The sequence below is a fragment of the Bos indicus genome, chromosome 29 (assembly GCF_029378745.1).
Source record: "Bos indicus isolate NIAB-ARS_2022 breed Sahiwal x Tharparkar chromosome 29, NIAB-ARS_B.indTharparkar_mat_pri_1.0, whole genome shotgun sequence".
NCBI lineage: Eukaryota > Metazoa > Chordata > Mammalia > Artiodactyla > Bovidae > Bos > Bos indicus.
Window position 1 is genome coordinate 47,112,054 of NC_091788.1, and position 27,111 is coordinate 47,139,164.

Here is a 27,111-nt window from a genome sequence, read left to right on the forward strand (position 1 = left end):
ACTTACACACACACTTACACACACACTCGCTCACACACATACTCACTCACACACACACACTCACACACACACACTCACACACACACACACACACTCACACACACACACTCACACACACACACTCACACACAGACACTTACACACAGACACTTACACACACACTTACACACACACACACATACTCACTCACACACACACACTCACACACACACACACTCACACACACACACTCACACACACACACTCACACACACACACACACACACTCACACACACACATTCACTCACACACTCACACACACTCACACACACTCACACACACACACACACACACACACACACAATCACCTGGCCCAGTGCCTGGCCCAAAACTGAAGTAGACTCTGCTGTACTCACTGCTGCAGACCCAATGAATGAATACATGTTTCCTTTTATTTTTTTAATCTTTAAAATTGTTTATTTACTTGGCTAGGCTGGCTCTTAGTTGTGGCACGCGGGACCTTTGATCTTTGTTGAGGCGTGTGAACTCTTAGTTGCGGCGTGTGGGATCTAGTTCCCCGACCAGGAATCTAACCCAGGCCCCTTGCTTTGGTGTGCAGCGTCTTCGCCCGTGGTTGCGGCGTGTGGGATCTAGTTCCCCGACCAGGAATCTAACCCAGGCCCCTTGCTTTGGTGTGCAGAGTCTTCGCCCGTGGACCACCAGGGAAGTCCCTGAAATGTTTTCTTGTAATTAAAAATTGTAATGGTGATGAAATAAAAGTAAGGAAAATTTCACCTGTTAATCACTTTTGCGTCCAGTTCAGTAGTGTTTAAGTATGTTCACGCTGTTGAGCGGCCAGACTTCGGAATTTTTTCCTCTTTCTAAACGACACTCTGTCCCCATTAAACAGCAAGTCCTCATCCCCCTCCTCCAGCCCCCGGCACTACCATCCTACTCTCTGCCTCTGGGACCCTGACTCCTCGAGGGGCCACACGTAAGTGGATGCAGGCTTCACGGCACACGGTGCCCTCTGAGTCCAGCCACGCTGGAGAATATGTCAGAATGCGCCCTTCCTCTTGGAGGCTGAGTAATACTCCACAGTGAAGGCTTTCTCCATTCGTGTTCCCTTTCCCCCTAACCATGAGACCGTCGGGGTCAGGCATGAAGTCTTACTTATCTGCTTGTTCCCAGCCCGTATCTTGGAACTTGGCCCTGAACCAGCCTGACTCAAGATGTATTTATGGAAGAAATGACTGAGGTCCACACGTCTGCCTCTTGCTGGTGGGGTGGCCTCTGCAGGAGGCTTGCCCTCTCTGAGCCTCTGTTTCCTCCTCTGTGGAATGGGGGTGGTGACTCAGGGGGCAGCTGGGGTCGAAGGTGATGACTGTACTGTCGGGTATGCGGGCAATGTAGAAGCTTCCTGATTCTACCCTCGAGGTCAGAAACGGTGATGCTCCTTTGCCTGACCCTGGCCTGGCCAGATGGCCACACAGCAGGAGGCTGGGCTTGGTGGCCAGTCTGTAGTTTCAATATGGCAGCACAGGATACTTAATTACCACCTGTCTTCTGAGATAAAGCTGGTAGGTCCCACATTCCAGACTCGATAATTCCATCAATAAGACCCCAGGGCCGAGTGGAGATGTCTTATGCCCAGGAATGCCGCTGAAAACGATAGCAGGGGAGGAATTAGACCCAAATTTGCTTCGAGTGAGGTGCAATTTCAGATACAGGCTGATAACTTCTCTGGGGTGAGGGGGGCTAAAGGCTCTGGAATTCCAGCTGAACCTGGATCAGAGGGCAAAGGATCAGGAGAGCAGGCTTCGTGTAGTGAGAACATAAGCTAAGACCTCGGGTGGCCTGAATTAAATCTCAGGTCAGCTGCTGGCTTCTTAGGTAACCCTGGGGACCTTGCTGAACTGCTCTGAGCCTCAGTTTCTCCACCTGTAAAACGGGGCTATTAATGGTTCCCACCATTGCAGGGGACAGGCATGTGGATGGAACCCACTGAGGCTCCGTAGCCTCCTGGCTGCATTCTCCTCCCTGAGCCTCGGTGACTTTGTCTGTAAAATGGGGAGGCTCTCCTCCTGCCCCATAAAATGGCTTGTTGATCCCTTTTCTCCCACTCCCACCACATAGATGTGGCGAATTGGCCAAGTTGTCTTTCCAGAATAAGGGGGCTTTTCAAATGTGCCTCTTCCAAGCTTGGGTCAGCCCCCTGCCCTGAGCTCTGTGCATCCGGGCCTCTACCAGCATCCCCACTGGGGTGGCTTGGGGCACCGCACACTGGCATGTCCCCAGCGCTCTGGCCCCCTGCTCCCTGCTCCTGTCCTTACCTTTCCTTCTAGGCAAGCCCACCCCTTGTCTACCCAGGGCTCAAGACCAGAACCTTTGCCTCAGCTCCTCCAGCCCGCATAGCCCGTACCCAGCCCCTCACCCAAGCCCTCCCGTCATGCACCCCTGCTGGAGACCCATCACAAAGACCCTCGCTGGACCACGACGGGAATACCGAACAGATCTGAGGTTTAGTGTGATGGCAGCCCAGCCTCGCACGGCCAGACAGAACTGCCCTGGGCAGCTTGTGCCCTGCAGCGGCCGGGAGGGTTCATCACCTCCCCTGGGCTCCCTGCACTTGGCCTTTCCTGTTACATCCCACCTTGCTGGAGTCGCGAGCTCAGAGGACCCCCATCCTGGCCTGATACCCCGAGGCAGGTGCATAGCACCCTGCCCACGCCTCCGTTCACGGGCCCTGCTGAGTCCCTCCTCCCCAGGGCTCTGGCTCTGCCGGCCGAGCCTGTTGGGTGACTGGCCTTGGCGGGGACCCAGCTGTCCTCCGCGTGTGCATTCTTCTTTCCCGAGGAATGTCCTGGATCCAGGTTCCCACAGAGGTGCCCGAACCGAGGGGAGTGACTCTGAACTCTGGCTGTTGTTCTGCTGCAGAAAAAGCCATTCTTTTGAACTCGGATAAGCCGGCCCACGAACAGGGCATAACTGAGACTCAGGAATTCCAGGGTCAATGGGCACTCACTCGGGCGGGGCCGCCCTCCCTCTGCGGGTCAGCGGGAACGTCAAGTGAAACCCATTCTAATTAAAGGGAACATTGAACAGGGGCCTTTAAAACACAGACATTTCCGAAAATCCTCTCTTGATACCAATTAATTTCCCTGAGGAAGGAGCAGGGATGTGGCCGGGGGAGGCGGAGACCCCTCGGAAAGCCCGGTTTTTCCACCCCCATCACTCACTCGGCATTTATCTAGAACTTCATCTCAATGGTAATTTAAAGGCCCCGGGAAGGCTGCTCTACACCCTAATTCATCAACCGTTTAATGAGAAGGCTGGCCCTCCGTCAACACCACTTCCTGGGGGAAGAGATGACCATCAGGGCGCTGGGACAAGGGGGCTGAGACACTGACGCAGCCAGGAGACCGTGCTGGGGAAGCCAGGGCTGGTCTGAAGACAGCTTGGAGGCACAGGGGTTCCTTCACTCAAGAGGCATTAATTGAGTGCCTTCTGTGTACTGTCCTAGATGCTGGGACAGAGCCTGAGGCGGGCCTGACGGGTGCCTTCCACCATGTGGCTTGCATTTCACTCTGCTTCACGTGATTTGTGACGCCAGTGGCCTTGCTCTACCTACATTCCTCTGTGCGTGAGAGAGAGGAGGGGGCGGGGAGAAAGAGGGCTGTCTCATTCTCGCATTATGTTGTTGCTGTTGTTCCGTGGCTAAGTCATGTCTGACTCTTTGTAACCCCATGGACTGCAGCTCACCAGGCCTCCCTGTCCTCCACTGTCTTCTGGACTTTGCTCAAATTCATGTCTCTTGAGTCAGTGATGCCATCCAACCATCTCATCCTCTGTTGCGCTCTTCTCCTTTTGCCTTCAACCTTTCCCAGCATCAGGATCTTTTCTAATGAGTCAGCTCTTCGCATCAGGTGGCCAAAGTATTGGAGCTTCAGTTACAGCATCAGTCCTTCCAATGAATATTCAGAGTTGATTTTCTTTAGGATGGACTGGTTTGATCTCCTTGCTGTTCAAAACCATCAGTTCTTTGATGCTCAGCCTTTTTTATGGTCCAGTTCTCACATCTGTACATGAGTACTGGAAAGACCACAGCCTTGACTATACAGATCTTTGTTAAAAAGTGATGTCTCTGCTTTTTAATATACTGTCTAGGTTTGACATAGCTTTTCTTCCAAGGAGCAAGTATCTTCTAATTTCATGGCTGCAGTCACCATCCGCAGTGACTCCTGTTATACTGGTTTCTATAATCTTCCAATTGTCTTGGCCAAAACTGGCCAGAGCATGGAGACTCAGACCCTAGTGGGCTTCATGACAAAGCTAGTGTCCATCTCAGTGGGCACAATGGCTCAAACCCCAAATACCCTGAAGGATCAGTTGCTTGAGTAACTGGGTTGAGAATTCTACCACGGATTATGGAAAGGGATAGCATGCGTGCTTAGCAAGTGCTGGCCCTGCTCTAAGATCTAAATTGAAGTAGCTTTTGAGGAAAAATCGTGAATGTTCCTGAACAAAGCCATTGAACTTTATCTCAAGGGCCTGGAGTACCTTGTGACACGTCCTGAGATTAAAAACCCACATTGGCCTCGCCCATTGCCCAGGGTCACCCGATGGCCTCAGACACCAGGTGAGGGCTAAACCTCTGCTGAGCTCAGCATCACCAGATTCTTGGCCTCTGCTCTCACCCTCTGGGGTCTCCCTTGGGCCCTATTTGGTGGCTGGCTCAGTCTGTAAAACTTAATGGGAAAGTGGTGCGTTTGGTTAATTAATCATCTGAGTCAGTCTTGGAAGAAATAGCAGCAAAGGAATCCCCTTCCAGAAGTGGGGCCCAGGGCTCCTTCCCAGAGCCGACAGCCCACCTTGTGCCCAGCAGCACGTGCTTCCCCAACAAGCCTCTGTACCTTTGCCCAGGCTGTTCCTTCTGCCCACTATGCTTTTCCTCACCTGGTCTGCCCGGAAAGCCTCTTCTGGCTCCATGAGGCTCAGATAAAGCTTCCTGACCGTTTCGGCCCACCATCTTCGAGCTCCACAGCCTCCCCACGGATCACACCACATGATAAACAGCCTATGCGCTGGGTCTCTGTCCTCTGCTCGATTCCAGGGCCCAGAACTCAGCCCAGCCCGGGGTGTGGTGCAGGCGGGTGCCCTCCGAGTGGCACAGGACAGTTGCCTCTCTCCTTGGTGGCTTGTGTCAGCTGTCATTCCCGAGTCTGCCTCTGCCAGGGCTCATGGAAGCAGCGACTGGGTTTATTTTGGTCCTAGTGGTACCAGCAGAGGACCTGTGTCCAGTTCATTCAGAGTCCATGGACACAGAATAAAGGCCCTTGTAGGTTTTTAAGATGTACTTTTTATCATTGCTTGATAAATGTGTGTGTATGTATGTGTGTTAGATGCTCAGTCGTGTCTGACTCTTTGCAACCCCATAGACTGTAGCCCTCCAGGCTCCTCTGTCCATGGGATTCTCCAGGCAAAAATACTGGAGTGGGTTGCTAGTCCCTTCTCCAGGGGATTTTCCTGAGCCAAAGATCGAACCCAGGTATCCTGCATTGTGGGAGGATTCCTTGCCACTGAACCACCAGAGAAGCCCTGTTTGATAAATGTTATGCCATGCTTAGCTGCTCAGTCATGTCCGACTCTTTGTGACCCCTATGGACTGTAGTCCACCAGGCTCCTCTGTCCATGCGATTCTCCAGGCAAGAATACTGGAGTGGGTTGCCATACCCTCCTCCAAGGATTCTTCCCAACCCATGGATGGAACCACATTGCAGGAAGATTCTTTACCATCTGAGCCATCAGGGTGTTTGATAAATACTTTTTTTTTTTTAAACTCCTCTGAAAGGTTCTTGAGGGCATGAGTATGTGGGCTTTTCTAGTGGATGGCAGGGTTCCTGTCTGCCCCAGGAACTGGGGGCGGGGAGGCACAAACTGGCCTCTTTGTTGCTCCTTGGGTGTGAGATTCTCACCTGGGACTCTAACCAGGGAGGCAGAGATGCCAAAGTCTGTTCTCCTGTCCCAGAACTTAGCTGGGCACCTCTTCCATCTGCATGGAAATCATAAAACAACTATTGTTGTTGTTGTTCAGTCACTCAGTCATATCCAACTCTTTGTGGCCCTATGGACTGCAGCATGCCAGGCTTCCTAGTCCTTCCCTATCTCCCAGAGTCTGCTCAATTATTGTTAATACCAGCATACTATCAGCCAGGCTGCATTCCTCCTGGAGGCTCTGGGAAGAATCCACTTCTGCATCATTCAGATTGAATTGAATTCACCAGACTCAATTCCTTGAGGCTGTGGGACTGATGTCCCCATTTCTTTGCTGAAGAAAACCCCTTGCTTCCAAAGGGCTCCCATGGTGAGGTCAGCCCCCCGACCTAATTGATATCCCTTTCTTAGAGTGAACAGGTTGTGTGTTGTAACACCACTTGTCACAGGAGTGGAACCCATCATATTCACAGTAGCAGGGAGTAGAGGGTCATGCACCGGGTTGGTGGGATCATGGGGACCACTTTAGAATTCTGCCCACCGCAATGAAGCAACACGCTCAGCATGTGACCACCTTGGTCCCAGGGGCTCGTTTCCATGGAGGCAGCAGGTGCTGGGCTGGGTGGGCTCCCCACCCATGGCAGCAGCAGGTGGACTGGTGGGCTGGGTGGGCTCGAATCACAGCTCCCTCCCCAGTGATTTGGCTTCCACTGTGGCTCAGATGGTAAAGAATCTGCCTACAATTCAGTAGACACAGGTTTGATTCCATGGACAGAGGAGCCTGGTGGGCTACAGTCACGGGGTCGCAAAGAGTCGGACACGACTGAGTGACTAGCACTTTCACTTTTTCCCAATGATTGAGAGCCTCAAGGAAGCAACTTAACTGTTCCAGGCTTCAGTTTGCTCATCTGTAAAATGGAATGAGAGCCACTGGTGGGACAGCAAGACAGCCGAATGAGTCAAGCAGACGAGGGTTTTGGTGGACCGTGTAATGAACACGGCTGCTGTATCACGGTTTTTAAAAACAACCCAGCTTTCCATTTCATTTCAAGCAGGATGGGATGGATATAAAGCATGTTTTCAGGCTCAACGCATCCAAGTACACTTTAGGCATTGTTCCAGGCAAGTGTGGCCAGGAAAGGGCCTGATTACCAGATGGGGGTCCTTGAGAGACATGCCGTGTGCTGACCGGTGCCTGTCCTGGCTGGAGGTTGCAGCTGGCCAGTTGCTATGAGGGGAAGAATGTCAGGGCCATGCCTGACCAATGGGTTAGGGTTAGGGTTAGAGCAGGAACCTTGGGTGGGGAGTGGCGGCAGGTGAGGCGGTCATGTGCCTCCAGCAATGGAGCGGTGTTGGCAGTACCTTACAGGGCACCATGACCCTGTGTGCCCCCATCAGCGACCTCAGCTTCCTCCTTGGGTCTTACTGGGAAAGAGCGGCCTGAAGGGTATCGATGGGGACGGTGTTTTCCTTTGGAGGCAAACAATGAGTATCATAGGAGGGGCACACCTGGCAAGCTGTTTCACGACAAAGGCAGGGTAGGGAGTGCTCAGTGAGCAGACTCTGCTACAACCGCCTGTATGAGCCTCTCACCTCGACTGCTAACTAGCTATGTGACTGAACCGCCCCGAAATCAACCTCATCTTCCTCTTGTAAAATGGAGATAAGTAGGGGACTGCGCTCAAAATGTTGTTACGAGGATTAAATGAATTGGTGTGGGAATGCAATTGGCAGGTAGTGAGTGTTCCGTAAAATTATCCTCTCCCTTATCGTCTTCATCCCACCCTCACCACCATCACCGTCGTCATCATTACTGTCATCCTGTCACCACTGACGCCACCACCAATATGATCACTGTCTTCATCGCCATCTCCATCATCATTATCTCCATCATCATTATCTCCATCAACGTTGTCACGTCCGTCACTCACCAGCATCCCCAGTATCGCCACTGTCTTCATTGCCATCTCCATCATCATCACCATCATCACGGTCAGCATCAGTGTTATCATTACCATCACTATCACCATCACCACCACCATCATCACCACAGCATCACCATATCATCTCATCATTGGTTTAACAGGTGGACTTGCACCCAGAGGGAGAGAATTCAGCCAAGACCAGTCACAATTCTATAGTAGTCATCACCTCCCAGCAGGGCCCAGCAGGTGGTGGGGTGGTCACAGAAGCAGCCACTTGCTCAAGGGAATACATTTTGTTAGCCAACACTAGGCTCTGGTGGGACTGAGTCTGGGGTCAGCATGGGGGTGCTGGAAGTATCTAGGGTTGCTGGGATGTTGACAGCAGACAGCAGTGGGATGAGGCATCTCCTGGCACCCACCTCTTTCCATCTGCTCCTCAGAAGCGGCTCTTTGGAGAGGGGCTGCTTGGCAGGACCCCAGAGGTCTCACGCCACCTCTGCCTCTCGCTGGATGGTCTCAGACAGGCCTCTTTGGCCTCAGCTCCCCGTTCTCTAAAGTGGGGACACATCAGGACACCACTGGGGGCCTGCCCTGGACCTCCAGTAGGTGGTGCTGGTGGGCATGAAAGCGACCTGGGGTGGGAGAGGGGGCACTGGGTATGGAGGAGCTGCAGAATGTTCTGTATCTGTGGGCCTATTATTATTGCCTGGGACGGGGATGGTGAAAGCAATGAATAATGAATGAAGGAAGGAAGAAAGGAGTAAGGGGCACCCTGGCTGCACCATCCCCTGGTCCCCTGGGCGCCTCCAGCCTCCCTGAAGGAGGTGGCTGTGTAGATCCTCCATGGGGTGACCCAAGCCAAGCGGGGTGCCCTGACACCCAGGGCAGGGTGGGTGTCTCTCCATCCTGACCTTAACCCCAGGGGAAGGACGGGTGATGGGGGAAGCCCCGCCCACCCAGATGCCCCGCCCACCCCGACTGCCCCGCCCACCTCACTTCTGAGGTCTTGGGTCTGCTCCCTTTCTGGCTGGCTCCGTCCACGCGCCCCGCTGTCTTACCAAGGAGGAAGGTGAGTCTGGGAGAGGGCAGGTGACTTGGGAGATGGGGCTGGGGCTGGGCTAGCTGCCGGTGGCTGGGGTGCTCTCTCACCGGGTCCCACGACTGTCTCCCACCCTCTGCTCCTCCTGTGTAGGAGACAGGGAGGGCACTGCTGCTGTGAACACTCTTGGGCCGGGTGAGTCCACCAGCTGTCTCAGCCCCAGTACCCATGTCGAGGGTCCCAGCTTTCATACCTCTGGGGCCAGGGACCTCACCATCTCAGAGACAGCCTGGTCGGATGATGGGTACCTTGTATCAGAGAGTTCCGCCAGCCTCTGAGCCACAAGCTTTCTGGACCTTGCTGCTCTTTACCGGGGGGCCCTGGCTCCTGGGGTGGGGGGGCGAGGAGGGCATAGCTCAACTCAGGCCCCGCCTCATGGAGATCTGGGGGCGATGGTGGGTGTCGCCTGGACAGAGGGAACTGGGGCCTGTCTTGGTCTCGTATCTTTTGGTGGAGCAGTTGTTGGGCCATCCGCTGGCCAGGGACCCCCCACCCCAAGAGGACAGACAACTGGCGGCAATCACGTGGCCCTTTCAGCCTGGTGGAGAGTCTGGGTTTTATCCAGAGTGAGGTGGCTGGGCCCTGCTGGCCTGAGCGGGGAAAGTGGTGTTTGTTGTGTTTTAAGGAAAGCCCTTTGGCTGGAGTGTGGAGAGCTGCCTGGCGGGGGCAGAGGGCAGCCTGCCCGAGGTAGTGCCAAGGCTGGGCCATTGTATGACACGAGGCCTCCAACCGCCGCCCCCTCCAAGACAGCCCAGTGGCTTCTGCTTGGTCATTGTCTCGAGCGGAGGGCAGGAGGGTCCCAAAGACCCCTGATCTCGGGTCGAGAACCTTAGCTGAGAAGGCTGCTCGTCCCTTCCTCCAGGACAGTGGGAGGGGCTCCTGGGCTGGGCTGCTCCGGGGTTCTGGGCAGGTCTCTCTACCTTCCAGGTTCTGGGCTGGTGAATAAAGATGTGGAGGGACCCGGAGGCCATGGGACCCAGGTGTGGCGTGGTTGCTGGCCCTCACCCTGATAGAAGTGGTGTGAGAAAGCAGCCTGAGGAGGTGACGTGTGGGTGGGGGGCTCCTGCAGGGAGTCAGCCCCGGCATGTCTCCTGGAGTCAGGATCTGCTTAGGAGCAACCAGGTAGTAAATCAAGTGGGTCATGCTGTGATCACCGCCTCCAGCGACGTCCCAGGCATTCAGAACAATGGCCACGGATGTCCGCTCCACGTGCCCTGGAGGGCTGGCCCGCGGCGTGTCTGCTCACACCCTGTCCCCACCCGGGCCTTTGCACACTCCGTTCCCTGTACCCGGAGCAGCCTCTTCCTTGCCTTTGGCCCTCAGTTTCAGGTTACCTCCTTGGCCGGCCTTGGTGGCCATTCCGAGCAGCAGTGGTGCCCACTGCTTGCTTCCCTGACTCGGCAGTGTCTGCCTCCCTGGGCAACGGGCCTGGCCTGCCGATGGTCGGCCCGCTCCTGTCTGTCCTCTTGTTCACTGCAGTCCCCCTTAAGCGCAGGGCAGCATGCTCCCTGCATGCATGCTAAGTCACTCCGTTGTGTCCGACTCTGCCACCCCATGGATTGTGGCCCTCCAGGCTCCTCCGTCCATGGGAGTCTCCAGGCAGGAATACTGGAGAGAGTTGCCATTTCCTTCTCCAGGGGATCTTTCCAACCCAGAGATCAAACCCGGGTCTCCTGAATCACCTACATCGGCAGGCGAATTCTTTACCTCTGAGCCACCAGGGAAGTCCCCCTCCCCCTTTACTAGAAAAATTTTAATTGAGCATCCACTGGGTGCGGGCACCAGCCAGGTGCTGGGAATACCGAGATGACTCAGCCCCTCCTGGGCCTCTCCTCAGCCGCTTAGAGGCAGGATGACAAGCAGGTTGGTGCCCAGGCTGATTCTGGCACATTGCTGGTGGCCTCCCTGGTGGCTCAGATGGTAAAGCTTCTGCCTGCAATGCGGGAGACCTGGGTTCGGTCCCTGGGTCAGGAAGAGAATGGCTACCCACTCCCGTACTCTTGCCTGGAAAATTCCATGGACGGAGGAGCCTGGTAGGCTATAGTCCATGGGATTGCAAAGAGTCGGACACGACTGAGCAACTTCACTCCCCTGGAGAACTGCGTTGCGAGGGGCTTGGGAGGCAGAATCTGGCTCGGGGAAAGTGTGCTACAATCCATTAATGATGTCTGCCGTGCCCAGAGGTGTGGGAGCTTGGGAAGCTGTGCTTCAACCTGTAGACTCCAGGCCAACAGAGCCTCTAATATGCATCCAGGTAGTGCTGGGTGCCTGGCCTGGCCCTCCAAACCAACTTTTCATTCTTCTCTCCCTTTCCGGGTGAGAAAGAAGCTCCTGAGATCTTACAGCTCCTGTGTGGCAGAGCTGGGGTCTGAAGCCCGGTTTCCCAGATCCCAGTTTTCCATAATGTCACGCTGTCCCGTTCCCCTCTTTGCTCCGTCTGCTAGGGAGCTCAGCCTGGAGCTTTGGGCTGACTCTCGGGGCCACATCAGCCTAGGCTTTGGGTCATATTTGTGTCAGCCCCGTCCTCATACTTTCATCCTCCCTGCCGGGCCTCCCGTGGAGCAGGCCGGACGTAAGTTATCAACTATAAATAAAACCAAGACTTCCGTTCTGGCTCTCACTTTAGTTTCCTGGTGCATTTTTTTTTTTTTTAAAGTCCTTCATTGGGGGAGGTGGGGGAAGACTCCTAACGGAAGATGACATCATCATCAGCTGGCCCTGGGGGGCAAGTCCCCAGCTCCACAGGCCCGCGTGGGCCCTGAATGCCCCCTTTATGAGGGGTAACCTCATTACACAAGCCACGCCACATGGTGGAATTTCAAATGGGGTTTTGTGGTTTCTGCCCTTCTCAGCAGAGCGCACACAGGCAGCTGCGGTCGCCCGGCTTCCTCTGCCGCCGCAGCCCTGGCACCCGGCCAGCCCAGTGACCACCCGTCCATCCATCGTGAGTCAGTTTCATTCTTAATTCTCTGAATCAGGCCCCTTTAAAGGGACGGCAGGGCTGATTCCTCGGGGCAGGCAGGCGAGGAAGGGGAAGCGGCGGTCGGAGGTCAGGAAGGAGCTTGGGGACCTCTGGCAGGCAGCATGCCTCCATCCGCCCTCCCTCAGGATGGAGGGGGTTTCCTGCCCGCTGCCGGGGAGAGGAGCTTGTGATTGCCCCCCCTCCCCGTCCAGAGCTGATCGTCTGCAGGGCGGGAAGCTCCGGGCCCTCGGCGACCTTGCTTCTTGCCTGGCAAGAAACCCCACCCAAGCTCAGAGGCCATCGGAACTCCGTAGCCACCCTCTTGGTCCTGCCTTCTTCCCATCGCAGGTCCTAGGATGTCCGAGCTGCCTCTTGGGCAGCCCCTCCGGCCACCTGGACTGCATGGCCCTGATGTTTGCGGTCCTGTCCCCTCTCCCGAGGTCCCCCTGCCAGGCCTGCCCCAGAGCTCCCTCAGTTCTACCAGAGTGAGGGACAGCTCCCACCCTGCTCAGTGCGTGTTCATGGGCTTCCCCACGCCCTCCAGACCATCAGCCCCATGAAGGCAGGGATATTGCGAGTCTTGTTTGCAGCACAACGCCCGGCCAATTCACAGAACGGACAGATGAAGGCTGAGTGGCTGCAGGGCATTCTAGGCGTCCTCCGTTTGGAGCCTGGGCTGGCTCCTCCCTGAGGCTGGGGGCCAGGGGGCAGGCCGAGGAGACTTGTGGGTGATGATGAGCCTGGGGGGCTCCTGTGGGTGCCGGACCTGGAGCTCCAGCCCCAGGGCAGGTCTCAGTATGAGGCCTTAGTGAGGCTGAAGAAGAATTTCCCTCTTTTCCTCCTCTGTCTGACTCACACTTAGGTTTTGAAGTTCCCCTTTTTGTCAGCGTTTCTGGGGAGGTTACGGAGTGGTCAGGCGAGGCCGGCAGGATCTGGCAGAGGCAGGGACCCAGGCCATGGCTCCATTCACAAAAACAGGACCTGCCTGCCTCACGGGTCCTGCCGGCTCGTTGTGTTTGCAGGTTTGCAGGGAATGAGATGCTCGGGGGCGGGGTTAAGAGTTTGTGCGTCCACGTGGCTGGTGACCATCTAGGCATCTCCCTCCAGCCTCTTGGCTCATCTTCCCTGGAGGCTGGTTCAGGGACGGGGTGAAGTGGGGGGCAGGCATGGGAGGTGGGGACTTGTCACGGAGGCCTTGCTTCTCCCCCGGGGGTCCAGGCAGTCTGGAGACCAGGCAGACTGCCTCCTGCCCTATGGGTGCCTTCCCCTCTGTGGTTCCCACCCCCCAGGATGAGTGGATCAAAGAAGGAGGGAAGACAGAGTGGTAAGAAGAGCAAGGCGCCTTCGGGGCACACGTTTCCCAACCCAGCCACTCGCTGCTCCCTCCGGCGGGGGGCCCTGGGGCCGCACCAGCGTCACGCATCGAGGGCTCATCAGCTGGTCCTGAGGCCCCTCCAGGCCAGGGCGTTGCGGGTCCATCAGTGACTTGACTCGATCCTTTCCCTCTGGAGCTGCCAGTCTGAGGGTGGAGACTGCTGGACAGCCAGACGGTGAGAATACAGGGTGGGCAGTGCCTCAGCAGGAGACAGGCAGAGAAGAGACCCAGCCCGGCTGGGGGGTCAGAGAAGCCTTCCAGGAGGAGGGGGGCTGGGGCCGAGCCCTGAAGGGTGAGGGGACATTAGCCGGGGTGAGGGTGGAGGGGAGGCGACAGGAAGGGCTCCAGGCGGAGGGGACAGTTCATGCGGAGGCTGGAGGCAGAGACCTGTCAGGGCAGCTGAGCAGAGTGTCCTCTGGGTGGGGGGCAGGACAAGGCAGAGGCTAGAGGGGAGGGAGGTCCTGCTGAACCTGGGGGCAGAACTCAGCGATGCTGGGGAGCTGTCGTGGGCTTGGTTTGCTTTGGGAACTGGCTCCTCTCTGCCTCCGTGGGCAGGGTGGGTAGGGAGGGCTTACTTACACTCAACAGCAAGGCTGTGCCCCAGCCACAGGACTGCCCCCAGAACGGTGCGAGGAACCCCCTCCCCCAGCTCCCCGCACCCAGACCCAGTAGGCAGAAGGAGGTCTAAGACCTGGCACCTTGGCTGGTTCGGGGAAAGCTGAGACAGGATGGAGGTGGGGAGGGCCTCAGCCCTGAGCTTGAAACCGAAGAGGGAGTCCTATGAGAGAGCCACAGCCAGCCCTGCATCCCCCACGCGGGGCCTGGGCCCTCTCTCCGGGCAGAGCCGTGTCCCTGGCACTCTCCTGGGACGCGGCTCAGCGCCAACCTTGTCCGCAGGCTCCAGGGGCTCTGGGACCCCGAGGAGTGGGGGGATGGGGGAGCAGGGGTGGCCCAAAGCCGCCGCCCGCCGGCCCCAGGTGCAGGCTGGGCCCCCATCCAGGCCTGCCACATGGGCTCCTGACTGCGCTGTGGGTCCCATCTGCCATCCGTGGCCGTTTCTTACCTGTAGAGACTAGCTCGGTTACCTTGCTTGCATCTTACAGTTAATAATGGAGCATGACAAAGCAGCAGGGAAAATGAGAGAGGTGGCTGAAGGCTTAGAAGGGGCCCGCCAGGGTGTGGCCAGAGGAGGAAGTTTGCCGGAGGTTGCCATGGAGCTTCATGTTTGTGGTACCTCTGAACCACTCGAGGGGACGAAGTTTCTCAGCGGCAGGTGGGAGAACCTCACCCCATTCCGCCATCCTTGCCCGACTGGCCACAGCCTCCTGTAACGAACCCACAGGGTACTGTGCTGGGTGCTCCTGTAGAGGATTCATTCAGATCTTGTGCCCCCCTGGCCGAGTGGGAGGACACTGAGGTTCCAGGGGATATTTCAGTCCTGGCTCACACAGGGCCGTGTCGTCCAGTGGTCTTTCAACTGACCTTCTAATCCCCCTGTGCTGTTGCTGCAGGCCCTAAATCCAATCACAGGAGAGAAACACTTTGAGATGCAAAAGCCCGAAGAGATCATTGCAATTATTCAAAACACAGCCAGTTAAGGTTTTATGAGGCTGAGTTGTCCCTCTGGAATTCCCTCTTATCCAGTGATCTCAAAGCGCCCGGGTCCAGAATTAATTAGGCCCTGCAGCCAAGGACAGCAGACGGCACCTAGGAGCCTGGGAGTGGCAGGCTGGGGCCAGACAGGAAGCAGCAAGGATTGCTCACACTCACTGCTGCCCTGGAGTTCAGGGCCCCTGCCTCCTCCTGGAGGCACCACCCCAGCTGTCCTTGACCACGCCGGTAGGAGGATGGGGAGCTTGGGGGCCATGTCTCATTCAACCACGTGAATGCTGAAGGTCAGCAGCGGTAGGAGCAAGACCAAGTTCCACAGTCAACCAGGACGGGAGGAGGGGATGGTTTCACGTGGTCGAGGGCTTTCCAGGTCTGGATCCCAGAACACTGGCAACCGAAAGCTCCTGAAGGGCATGGGCCGTGGCCTAAGTCACAGAGGCTACTGGGATGGACAGAGTTTGATGTCTGGAGAGGAGGAAGTGGGCCGTGGAAGAGTGGGGGTAGAGGAAAGCCACAGAGCCCGCTGTCTGGTCACGGCTTACTAAGCTTGGTTCGATGACTAAATAACTGATGGATAGATGGATGGCCAGATGGGTATGTGGAAGGATAAGCGGACTGACCAACACCTGGATAGTCTGAGGGAGGGTTGGTGAGCGGGTGTGTGAATGGATAGGTGGATGACAATGTGGGTAGATAGAGGGGTGGATGGGTGGACTGACAGGTGATGGGTGAATGTGTGAGAGCACAGAAGGATGGATGGATGGCTGGTGGATAGGTGATGGAGGGATGGACAGAGAATGGGGCATGAAGAACACAGGATAAACGTGTGTGTGTGTTCCAAAGGGATGCTGAGGGTAAGGCCAGGCTACAAGGGGTCACACTGGATGGACGATGGATGCACGGATAGATGGATGGATAGATGGATGGATGGATGGATGGATAGATGGATGGACGGATGGATGGACGGATGGATGGACGGATGGATGGATTGGTGGGCTGGAAGACAGTGGAGCAAGTGTATCGGTCCATCTCAAAGAGGGAACACGGGCCATGAGAGATGATGCTAGCAGAGACCTTGGTGGGGCCGGCAGGACCTCCTGGAGAGGGTTTCCGCATGCCTAGCCCCAGGACCATGTCCTCCACCAGCTGGGCACCAGCTTGGGGGTCAGTGACCCAACGAACCCGGGCCTGCATCCTCTTGGTGCCCCAGCTTTCTTGGCTCCTTGACTTTGGCCGGTGGCCCCCTCTCCAGGCCTTGGTTTCCCTGTCTGTCTGTAATGTGAGGATGCTGGACGGGATGGGCTTCTGAGGAAGGTGGGGGTGGCGGTCGGGCCCCCGGGGGAGGGGCCACAGCTCAGCCCTCCCCTCCCGCTCACGGGCTTTCCCTCCACGTCTTTCCCAGACTCGGCTCCAGGCACCTGCCATGCTCCCTCTCCCCCAGTGCCCTCCAGGTGTCTGGGCACAAAGCTGGTGGAGAGCCGGGCCCCGGGGAAAGGAGACCTGGCCCCTGCCCTGAGTGGGGAGGGCGACGAGCTGCTGTGATCACAGACAGTGGTGCAGCAGGCCCCTGGCAGGCTCCAGGCTGAGTAACCCTGAGTCACCAGTCACTTCCTACCGCACATTCTCTCATTCATTCGGTTTCATCCCAAAGAGCACCTCCCTGGACTCCTCCCTGGGGAAGTTGCCAAGGGTGTGGGGGGCGCTCAGCCTGCCCTGACTGGATGGACCAAGGGCTTGGCCCCTTAACCCTGGCAGGGAGAGAGGACCAGATAGTGCAACTTCTCAGGGAGGGGGTGGGCACTTCCTGAGCCCCACTCTGGCCCAGGAACGCTCTGAGCCTCACTGGCCAGGAGCCTGCCAATGGGCGGGCCAGGTTCCTGCTTCCATGAGGTCCTGAGATCTGGGGGCCTGGGGACGCGTGGCCTCGCCAGCTCATTGAGTTTCAGTGGACCAAGGAGAGAGAAATGGCCCAGCTGCTGTCTCGCCTCACCTGTCTCTTGCTCTCCACTCACTCGTTCATTCATCCTCTACACGTTTCTCGCCTGCATTCAGTCTCCCCAGCGTTGTACCAGCCCTGGAGAAACGCCATCTAGCCCAGGGAGGGGCAAGGCAGCCAGAACAGCATCCTGGTTTTAACGACCTTGCCAGCAGCCCTCCCCCTGCTAAACTCTGTATCCCAACAAGGCTACAATTGTTTTGTATTTGAAATTCCACTAATTTTTTCGTGTCTTTGCACTCATGATTCCTCTTTACACATCAAAGGGACCCGGAGGACATTTTTACTCCGAACCGTTTTGTACGCGAGGTGGCTGGTCATTATCCACGGCTCCAATGATAGGCTGCACGCTGTTCAGATTCCCAAGATTACAAAAGGAAATTCAACTAATTATAGTTTGATAGAAATTACAGTCCTGCCGATTCCTGATTGACTCGGTGGGTTGGCGTGAATCATTGTGTTCTTGGATAAGATTTTATTAATCTTGCTCAGGAATCTCAGGAGGCACCTCCTTCAAGGAGACGTTTCTTTTGTGTTTCTCTCCTGCAAAAAAACCTGCCCAGATTACCCCCGGAAGATATGAATTAGGGGTGTAGGAGCAGGAACTGAGGCCTGGAATTCCTGGTCCAGGACTCCTGGGTTGGTGCGCCAGCGGCCGCTGGGTAAGCTTCTTCAGGCCTCCTCCCTCTCTGGACAGTCTCTGCTTCATCGGAACGGAGGCCTAGTGGTGCAGTGGTTAAGAACAGGGCCTCTGAGCTCGGGCTGGCCTCTTCCACCTGTGTATTTTTGGGCAACCTCTTGGAGCCTCTGTTTATCTGTAAAATGGGGGTGATGGTGATAATTTCCTTGCAGTGTTGCTTTAAGAATTAAAAGGGCTGGGAGACTGGGATTGACATATATACACGATTGTTGTTGTTTAGTGGCTAAGTCGTGTCCGACTCTTTGGGACCCCATGTACTGTAGCCAGACAGCCTCCTCTATCCGTGGGATTTCCCAGGCAAGAAGACTGGAGTAATAAAGAATAAAATGGGTTAATCTATGTGGGCTGATGTCAAGATGTATTATTTGTAAAGTGGCTGGCCCCAGATGAGAGCTCCAAAGATAGGAGGTGCTTTCCTATTGAAGTGACCCCTTGTAGGGGGCGGAGCCGGGGTCAAGGGCCGACGTTGCAGATGACCTTCATTGCTCCATCCTGAGCAGAGATCTGCATGGTCAGAGCTGTGAGGGAGGTGGGGTCCCATCTCACAGATGGGAAGACTGAGGCAGAGAAACTCAGGGATGAGTTCACAGTCGTACGGGAAGCAGAAGGCCCGCTGCCAGAGGTCCTGGACATCCCCATTCCCAGTGGTATGCCTGGAGGCCTCTGGACAAGGAGCTGCTCCAGGAGGATCTTTGAAATGGGGTTGGCCTGGCAGAACGCTGGGCACATGGCGGCAGCATTCACCAAGGCCTTCTTGCTGCCCATGTGGTTAAGGAACAGGGCCCTGATGGGCATCTTCTTGAGGGCAGCTGGGGATGAAGGGTGGGGCTTAGGCCAAAAAAGACCCCAGCCAGTGGGAGAACCATTTCTGGGGAAGCTGATGAGAGGTAGGAAGGGCCTCCAGGGGCACTGGCCAGTTACGGAACACACTTACTGAGCTGGGAAGGTGCACGGTCAGGAAGGACACTGACATATACGTATGGTGAGCTGGCGCTGGCGGTGTAGACAGAGGTGGAGAGAGGGGGCTTGAGGCCAGGCGACCTAGGACTGGAGTTCTTTCAATCAGTGGAGGCCATTACATCTCACAGATGTTAGTCCCCGTGGACTGTCTCCTTTCAGGAGACACCCAACAACACGAGAAGAGGACCGGAGGCCCAGACAGGGACCCGGTTACTGGGTGGTCCCCAGGAGCCCTGGTCTCCTCCGCTGTTGACACCTGGTGAACTCAGGACTAGGGTCACCCTGCGACCTCTGGGACAGAGGAACATGCCAGAATGAAATAGCTGACCAGCAGAACCGCTCTCCACCCACCCCCTGTGTGCTCAACTCCAGAATGTTCTTCCTTCCCGTCCAAGGAGCATTTGCATTATTGCCGCTTCCTTTTGCCACCAGGAAGTTAGCCGCGGGGCCAGAGGTCACATGAACAGCTAGCTGAGTTAGAAGGTGCTGGCTCGGGAACCAGGGGACGCCCGGCGCCCCTGCAGCCAGACCCCTGGGCACCGTCTGTGTCTCCCAGACAGCCTAGGGTCCTGGTGATTCCTCTCACTCCAAAACCCTGGTGGAGCCAATTCCTGCCCAGCAGACCCAAAGGGTTAGGGTTGGGACTGGACAGGGGGAAGCAGGAGTAGGTAGCTTCCTCCAGTTTCTCCCATCAGGACCATGTGACCCCTAACCCCACCTTCCCAGGTCAGAAAAGCAGCCTCTCCCTCCATCGGATTCCTGCGCCCTGGCCTTAGTCATGGGGATCGTCCCCTGCATGTTTGTGTTATTTACTGGCCAAAGAATCGATGCTTTCAAACTGTGGTGCTGGAGAAGACTCTGAGAGTCCCTTGGACAGCAAGGAGATCCAACCAGTCAATCCTGAAGGAAATCAACCCTGAATATTCACTGGAAAGGCTGATGCTGAAGCCGAAGCTCCAATCCTTTGGCCACCTGATGCAAAGAGCTGACTCTGATGCTGGGAAAGATTGAGGGCAGGAGGAGAAGGGGGTGGCAAAGGATTAGATGGTCGGATGGCATCACCGACTTAATGGACATGAGTTTGAGCAAACTCCAGGAGATAGTGAAGGACAGGGAAGCCTGGCCTGCTGCAGTCCACGGGGTCACAAAGAGTTGGACATGATTTACTGACAAAACAACAACAGGCCAAAACAAACTCCTCTCGGCCCCTGAACGTGCACCTCATGCCAGATGCACTCTGAAGTGCCTTCCATGCTTGGTTCTCCCCGTCCGTCCGCATGGCATGGACCCCAGTGGGTCCCACCACCACCCCCTTCTTGTGTCTCCAGCCTCCCTGGCCTCCTCGGAGCTCTTCCCTGACCCCCCAGGCAGTGATCTTGTTAGAATCTGAGTCTTGTCACGCCTGTCCTGCGCTCACCTCCCATTGCTCCATTTCAGAGGGAACGGCAGAGTCTTCCAGACCTGCAGCCGCACATCCCTGCCCGCCCCTTCTGGTTCCTTCTCTGGTCTCCTCCTTGTTCCTTCCTTGTCTCCAGCCACAGTGGCTACCCTGACACTCCTCTGGCCTGGCAGTCGGCTTCCTACCCCAGGGACTGCACTTGCTGTGACATTTTCTGACATGGCAGTGTCTGTGCACATGAAGGCCTGCTGGGTTCGCCTCTCTGGGGCCTCTATTTACACCACTGCCCACCCCCCACCGCCCCCGAACATGCCAGGTGTCTTCCGTGTTGGCCGTGTGGCCGCTGCCTCTGTCTGCCTGCAGCCTGGCAGCAGAGACTCTGGTGTTTTGTCCACTGCTCTGTCCCCTTCACCTACAGCCAGGCTTGGCACATTCGAGATGCTCCATAAGGAGTCTCTGAACCAATGTGGGAAGGCCCCTGCGGGGCAGGTCACGCTGTTGCCTGCACTTAGTGCGTGGAGATGCTGCCTGTCTTGGAAACGGACGGCCTGCCGGCCACGTTCCTGTTCTTGTGTGAATCTGAACCTGGCTCTGTCTGACTGCAAGACCCGGGTTTTCACCAAGGTCGTTACGACCTCCTCTCGCACAGAGAGCCCCTCCTGGCAAGGGAGGAGGCCACTAGGCAGCCCCCAGGATGGAAGCTACTCCTGGGGGTGCACCCCCAGAGTAGAAGCCCCTAGGCTGAGCTAGAGAAGGTGATGGGGAGGAGGGATCCGGCTCAGCCGCAGATGCGGGAAGGGCATGCTGGGAGAGGGAACAGCATGTGTGAAGGCAATGAACCAGAAGATTGGGCAGGTTGGTGGTTGCCCCGCTGGGTCTTACAGAGGAGGCAGTGGTGTGGACCTCAGGACGGGACCTGGAGGAGGGCTGAGGGGTGGCAAGGCGCCGGAGGGCCTCAGAAGCCCACCTGGAGCCCCACGGGAGCAGGAGGCAACAATAGCAGGGTCCTGCTCGAAGGACTCCTGAGACAGGTGCAGGGCACATCAGGAGGGGAGCCGGGCAAGGCAGCAAGCTGGGGGAGATGCCTCACAGAAGCCTGAATGCCTAGAAGAGTGGCTCAGCGGGGCTCTGTGGACATGTCCCCAGCTTGGTGGCTGGGTGACTGGATGCCTACAGGAGGAGCACCCCAGGGGACAGGACGTGAAGGGGTGGGGTTGGTGTGGGGGCATGCTGAGGTTTCACTGCTCACAGATCTCTCAAGGGCAAAGGGGAGCCCTGAGTAGCTGGATTAGCAGTTCTAGACCCAGGGAGAAGTCTTGGCCAGAGAATACGATCTGAGGGTCCGGGGGACCCCTGGAGACCTCAGATGATGATGAGATTCCTCCAGGAGGGGGTGCATGGAGGAGACAGGGCGTTTATTTGCATCCACTCCAGGCCCACGAGCTGTGTCAGGCCCTCCTGCCCACAGCACCTGTTCCTCGCGGGCACAGAGCTGCTGGCGCCTGGCTCTCTCTGAAGCAGGAGGCCACCGGGGCTGGGAACGCTCCGAGGGCCCCCTGTCTGCTGCCTCTGATTTCACGGTGTGAGTGACCAGGGCAGGCTTGCCATTCTTTTTCACCAGGAAAAAATGTATAGATTTTGGGTCCTCGCCAATGATTCAAGAGGAAAACAGCTGAAAGGATCTGTGTTTTCAAGGGAACATTCCTCTTTGGGCTTTGTCCACCCTGCATCCTCTTGGAAAAGCCACAAGGAGGGATGGACAGTCTCCAGACTGGACCTGGGGGGTAGTGGAGACCCAGGTCCTGGGCCCAGCTCTGCTCATAGCTCTGTGTGATCCTGGGGCAAAAGCATGAACAGTAGTGGCTGGGCATCTCACAGCTGCAACCTCTCCTCCAAGCCCCAGGTCCCCTCTTCCACCCATCAGAATGTCACCGTGGGTGCTCAAGGGCACCCCAGACCTGTCTTCAACCACCTACTCATTGTCATCATCAAGTGTGCAAAGGCACCCCCAGATCTATCTCCCAACCACCAGTTAGGTTGTTCAAAGGCTCCCTCAACTCAACACACCCCAGACCAAACTGGTGACCACCCCACCAGCCCCAATCTGGATCTCCACGGTGCTCCCCATCTCAGGGAATGGTGCCAAGCCTCACACACAGCCGTCACTCCTGACATGTCTTTTCAAAGCCCATCCAGTCCATCATCTCTCGGACGCAGCTCTCAGATTCTCCACTTCATTTCAGTGTTCCAGCTTCTTTCATGAATCTCAATCCATCTCATTCTCTGCATCTTCACTGTACCCACTGTATCCCCCTCAGCCATCCTGCCTCACAATAGGTCCCTCTCTCCATCTCCATGGCGACCTCTGACTCCCCGCCCACACAAGTGAAAGCATCTTGGTCCAGGTCCTACCCCAGCCTCTTGGGGTTTCCCACGGCACCTAGCGGGGAAGAGCAGCAGAGAGACAGGTGGAGATAAGCCAGCGGCCCCTGCCCTAGGGAATCAAGTCCAACAGAACCTTAGTATTTGTTTAACGCACCGGGAGTGAAGACGTGCCGAGAGGAGGGTCTGGGGAGAATAGAGTCCAGCCCTGGAGCCTGAGCCTGCGGAAAGCCTGCGAGAGGAGACAGATGATGAGCAGGGCCCCCGGACGTGGGGCTGTGGGGACATGGGCCTCCCATCCAGCTGTGGGGGCGGGAGAGGAGCTCCAGGCAGAGAAAATGTATCCTGACCTCTGCCCAGGATGACGCTCAGGGAGACGGCTAGGTCTCCATCAGCTCCGGGACCACCCAGGCCCGGCACTTTGCTTGAGGAGAATAAATAGCAGTCTTGGAAGACCCCTTGGAGAAGGGAATGGCCACCCACTCCAGAATTCTTGCCTGGAGAATTCCACAGACAAAGGAGGCTGGTGGGCTGCAGTCCATGGGGTCGCAAATAATTGGACACGACTAAGTGACACACACATCAATCTTTGGGGCTTCCCTGGTGGCTCAGATGGTAACGAATCTGCCTGCAATGTGGGAGACCGGGTTCAATCCCTGGGTCGAGAAGATCCCCTGGAAGAGGGAATGGCAACCCATTCCATCTTGCCTGGGGAATTCCTTGGACAGAGGAGCCTGGTGGGCTACAGTCTGTGGGGTCGCAAAGAGTCAGACACGACTGAGTGACTTTTAACACATGGATGTTATGCTAACATACATCAGGCACCTACCGTGTGCCAGGCACTAGAAAACACTTGACAGCTTTCACTCACCAATTGTCCCAGCAGCCCAGCTATTGCTCCTAGTTTGCAGATGTAGAGATGGAGGCTCAGAGAGGTTCCATAACTTGCTCAAGTTCACCCAGTGAGCCAGGGCTGAAGCCACTCGGCTCCGGGGCCTGGCTGTGGATGGAGAGAGGCTGGGTCTTGGGCACGGTGAGACGGGGAGGCTCAGCCCCAACAGAAGGTCTCTTCTGACCGTGCGGCCTCTCCCCGCGACCCATCACCCCTGAGACTGAGGTCCCCTGGGACCCCCAGTCTAGGGACAGGAGTCCTGTCTCTCTCTGCCCAGGTCTTTATGCCTATTGTCTGCCTCGAACCTTGCAAACAGCCCCGTGTGTTATCACATCCGTTTCACAGCAGGGATGTGCATGATCCGGGAAATCAGGTCCCTGAACAGCGGGGACTGGAAGCCAAGTCGGTCTGATGCCAAAGCCCACCGGCCATCCCCAGACTGACCCCTGGGGGTCGTTGTCCATGTCAGCTTTCTGCACCCACCCTGTGTCAGGCCTTTCATGATGGTCAAGTCGCACAATCCTCAAGATGACTAGTGATGTCGACACAGCCAGGTCCCCTCTTACGGACCTGGAAACCAAGTCACAAAGGAAACAAGAGGCTTCCCCGGGCCTCACTGCTCTGCCATTAAAAGGCCAGGCTGAAGTGTGACCCCAGGTAGCCTGCTCTTAACCTCTGTCTACACTACATGTGTGGAGCAGGGCATGACAACCCACTCCAGGATTCTTGCCTGGAGAATCCCAGAGACAGAGGAGCCTGGCAGGCTATGGTCCATGGCGTCACAAAGAGTCGGACACGACTGAAGCCGCTTAGCACACACACACACACTACGCACGTAGAGAGAACGGCTGGAAGAATCCCATCTTGACACGCTGCGTTTCCTCCAAGAAGCTGGAGGAGTCTCACCCTTATCAGTACCTATTATGTGCCCGACGATTTCCTACCATCACCTGGCAAATGAATATTCTTAATCGTGTCTTACAGACAAGGAAATGACACTGAGCTTACTTGTCCCCCTGGGTCAGCTGGAGATGGTTCGTGGCACAGAGGCAGGTAAGCAAGATTCACTGCCCGGGACCCCCGGGGTCCCCACCAAAGATGCCTGAGCATCCTGGTCCCCGAGGCCGGCCCCTTAGTGGGGTGGGGGAGGGAGCCCCACTGCAGCAGGCTCAGTCCTTCTCCCCCTTCCCGCCTGGGGAGAATTAAGTGCTGAATGTTTTCAAAGTCGACTGTCAAAAGAAAATGGTTGGAGGAAGGAAATGTGCAATTAGGAGCTTCAGAGGAATTTCCATCGTGTGGTTTGAGCTCGACTGTAAACACTCACGATGAAGAGGACGCCGCTTTCCCCCTGGCTGGGGCTCCTGCCAGCTCTGCTGGGCCCCAGAACCGGGTGGGCCCAGATGGGGGCCGGTGGGCGGCCAGCCTCGAACCGGGGAGGTGCTGGGGAGCGCACGGAGCCCCCATTCCCAAGAGAGGCTTTTTCCAGCAGAAGGTGTCGACATTACAGAAAGGAAATATTAACATTATAATTATAATTCTGTTTATTTAATTAAGTTATTAAACAGGTCCGGCCTGGAGGAGAGACAAAAAAAACCCCTTAGTTTCGTTCTAATTGTTTCTCCCAGGATATAATTAGAGACTTTGAGGAGGAATCAGAGCCAGAAAAGGCGCAGGCTCTGACGGGCCTGGGGTCTAGGCCCGGGGTCTGGGCCTGGGGTCCCGGCAGGGCGGCCCCAGGTTGGGGGGGCGTACCAGGGACCATGGGCTCCATGAAGGCAGGGATTTCCGGCCTGTGGTGTCCCCACGCCCGGCACACAGTAGGTGCCCAACCAATAGGAGTCAGGTTGAAGGCCTGGAGAGTGACCATTTCAGCTGCCCCAAAGACCCTTTGCTGATGGTTTGTCCAGAAGAGATTCCCCAGCTCCTTGCTTGGGCTAGACTCAGCCAGAACTCAGTACCCTGGCCCACATGCTGGTCAAGAGCAGTGTCCATCCCGGCCGCGGGGGCCAAGCCGAGGGCCATGCCTGGTGCTTATACTGACCTTCACCTCTTCCTGTAGCCTCTGCCACAGTCACCAGTGGCTAATGACCAAGGAGGACAGTGTCACCTCGGGGAGGGGGCCAGCAGATCCTGCCAGGCCCCAGACTCCAGAGCAGCTCCTGACCCCTGTGTCTCCGAAAGGCGAAGGTTTCCTAAGGCCCTGGACATGAGGTCTCTGAAGGTTCTAGCAACTGCAGCCTCTTCCCCCAGCTCCCCTGACTCCCACTCCAGCCCTCCACTCTGTGGAGCCAATGTGGGGACCTGAAACCAGGCCCGGAGGAGTCTCTGCTGAGGCCCAGGAGGGTGCCGGCCCCCAGGAGGCCCCAGATCCGGTCCTGTGCCCCCCAAGCTGACAGCTGCCCCCAGGCTCTGTGCAGAACCTCCCGTTGGACGGGAAGTGTCTCGTTCCAGCTGGCACAGCCTTATCGAACAGTCAGGCTTTGTAAGTGTGGACAGCTGCGGTGAGGGGGACAGCTCTGGGCTGGGGGTGGGGGCCCGCGGAGGGGCTGGATTTGGGACGCTGAGAAGAGGGAGGCCAAAGCCAGCAGCATCTGCAGTGGGTGGTTCATGGAAGGGATCACGGTGATTTGATTCTGGTGGAGCTTCCTGGAAAGCTGACCCCTCAAAGAGGTGTCATATGTGAGGTCTCGTTGAGGAGGGACTGTGAGGAGAAGGGGAACGTGTGTGGGGAAGGGAGTGGGGGCCTGGGCCTCCCATCCAGACCTCCCAGGCCTGCCCTTGCCCTCTAAAGAGCCATCCTTCAATGGACAACACCGAGACAGCCACAAAACTAACCACTGTGGAGGAAAAGGAGGGTGTGGGGACTCTCTATACACAGCCATCCATCCACCCATCCACCCATCCATCCATTTATTTACCCACCCATCCATCAATCCACCCATCTCTATCCATCCATCCACCTATCCATCCATCCATCCATCCACCCATCCACACATTCATCCATCCATCTACCCATCCATCCATCCATCTACCCACCTATCCATCCATCCACCCATCTACCCACTCATCCACACACCCATCCATACATCCACCCATCTTTTCACCCACTTACCCATCTCTCATCCATCCACCCACCCATCCAGCCAGCCAGTCAACATCCATAAAAATTGATACCCAGCTACCTCCTCTGTTAGCTTCCAGGGACCTAGAAAATGATCAGATTGTTCCTCTCCTGATAGCATTCCTAGTGTGTGTGAGGGGAATGGTGGTGAGGTCAAGGGAAACATACAGAAGACAAATAAATGCCCCTGTTGCCTCACGGAAGTTCTGTAGCTGAGAAGGTATACTTTAGCTGTCAGGAAAATGTTCAATATTTGAGGAAGATCTGAAGAAGGAAGATCTGAAGAAGACATAGGCACAGACCTGCCAAGGTCCTGAAACAGAAGCAAAGTTAGGTCTGTCAAGAATGTTTTAAAAGCCGGTATGATTGGAGCAGACTAAGAATAATGAGGCTTATGACCTGAAAGGAGGGTGTGAAGCTAGGAGGGTCCAGTCATGCAGAGTCTTGTAGGTGAGAACTGTGGATTTTGTTCTGAGCAGTATGTAGAACCAAGGGAGAGCGTTAGGAGGAGGAGGACTGGTCTGAGTGAATCTTTCAAAGGATGTCTTTGGCTCCCAGGTGGGGTATACAGAGTGATACGGGAGGAGAAACAAGGACGGGGGTGAGCAGATCACCGTGGATGAGGCTACTCTGGAGACAGACCGATGAGGGCCATGGAGACAGAGCTGGGAAGGCGGGGCAGGTTCAGGATGTACTTTGTACGTACAGACAACAG

At 56.3% G+C, this 27,111-nt stretch overlaps 2 long non-coding RNA genes across 2 annotated transcripts; one reads left to right on the plus strand and one right to left on the minus strand.

Moving 5' to 3' along the window:
• Positions 1-16,555: 16,555 nt before the first annotated feature.
• LOC139180641 (uncharacterized) lies at positions 16,556-22,428 on the minus strand. The gene is made up of 3 exons (XR_011564877.1): positions 22,155-22,428; positions 18,577-18,689; positions 16,556-17,757 (listed from the first exon to the last, which is right to left on the minus strand). It is a non-coding gene; the product is annotated as an uncharacterized lncRNA (long non-coding RNA).
• LOC139180642 (uncharacterized) lies at positions 22,397-25,689 on the plus strand. The gene is made up of 3 exons (XR_011564878.1): positions 22,397-22,469; positions 24,260-24,328; positions 24,501-25,689. It is a non-coding gene; the product is annotated as an uncharacterized lncRNA (long non-coding RNA).
• Positions 25,690-27,111: the final 1,422 nt, after the last annotated feature.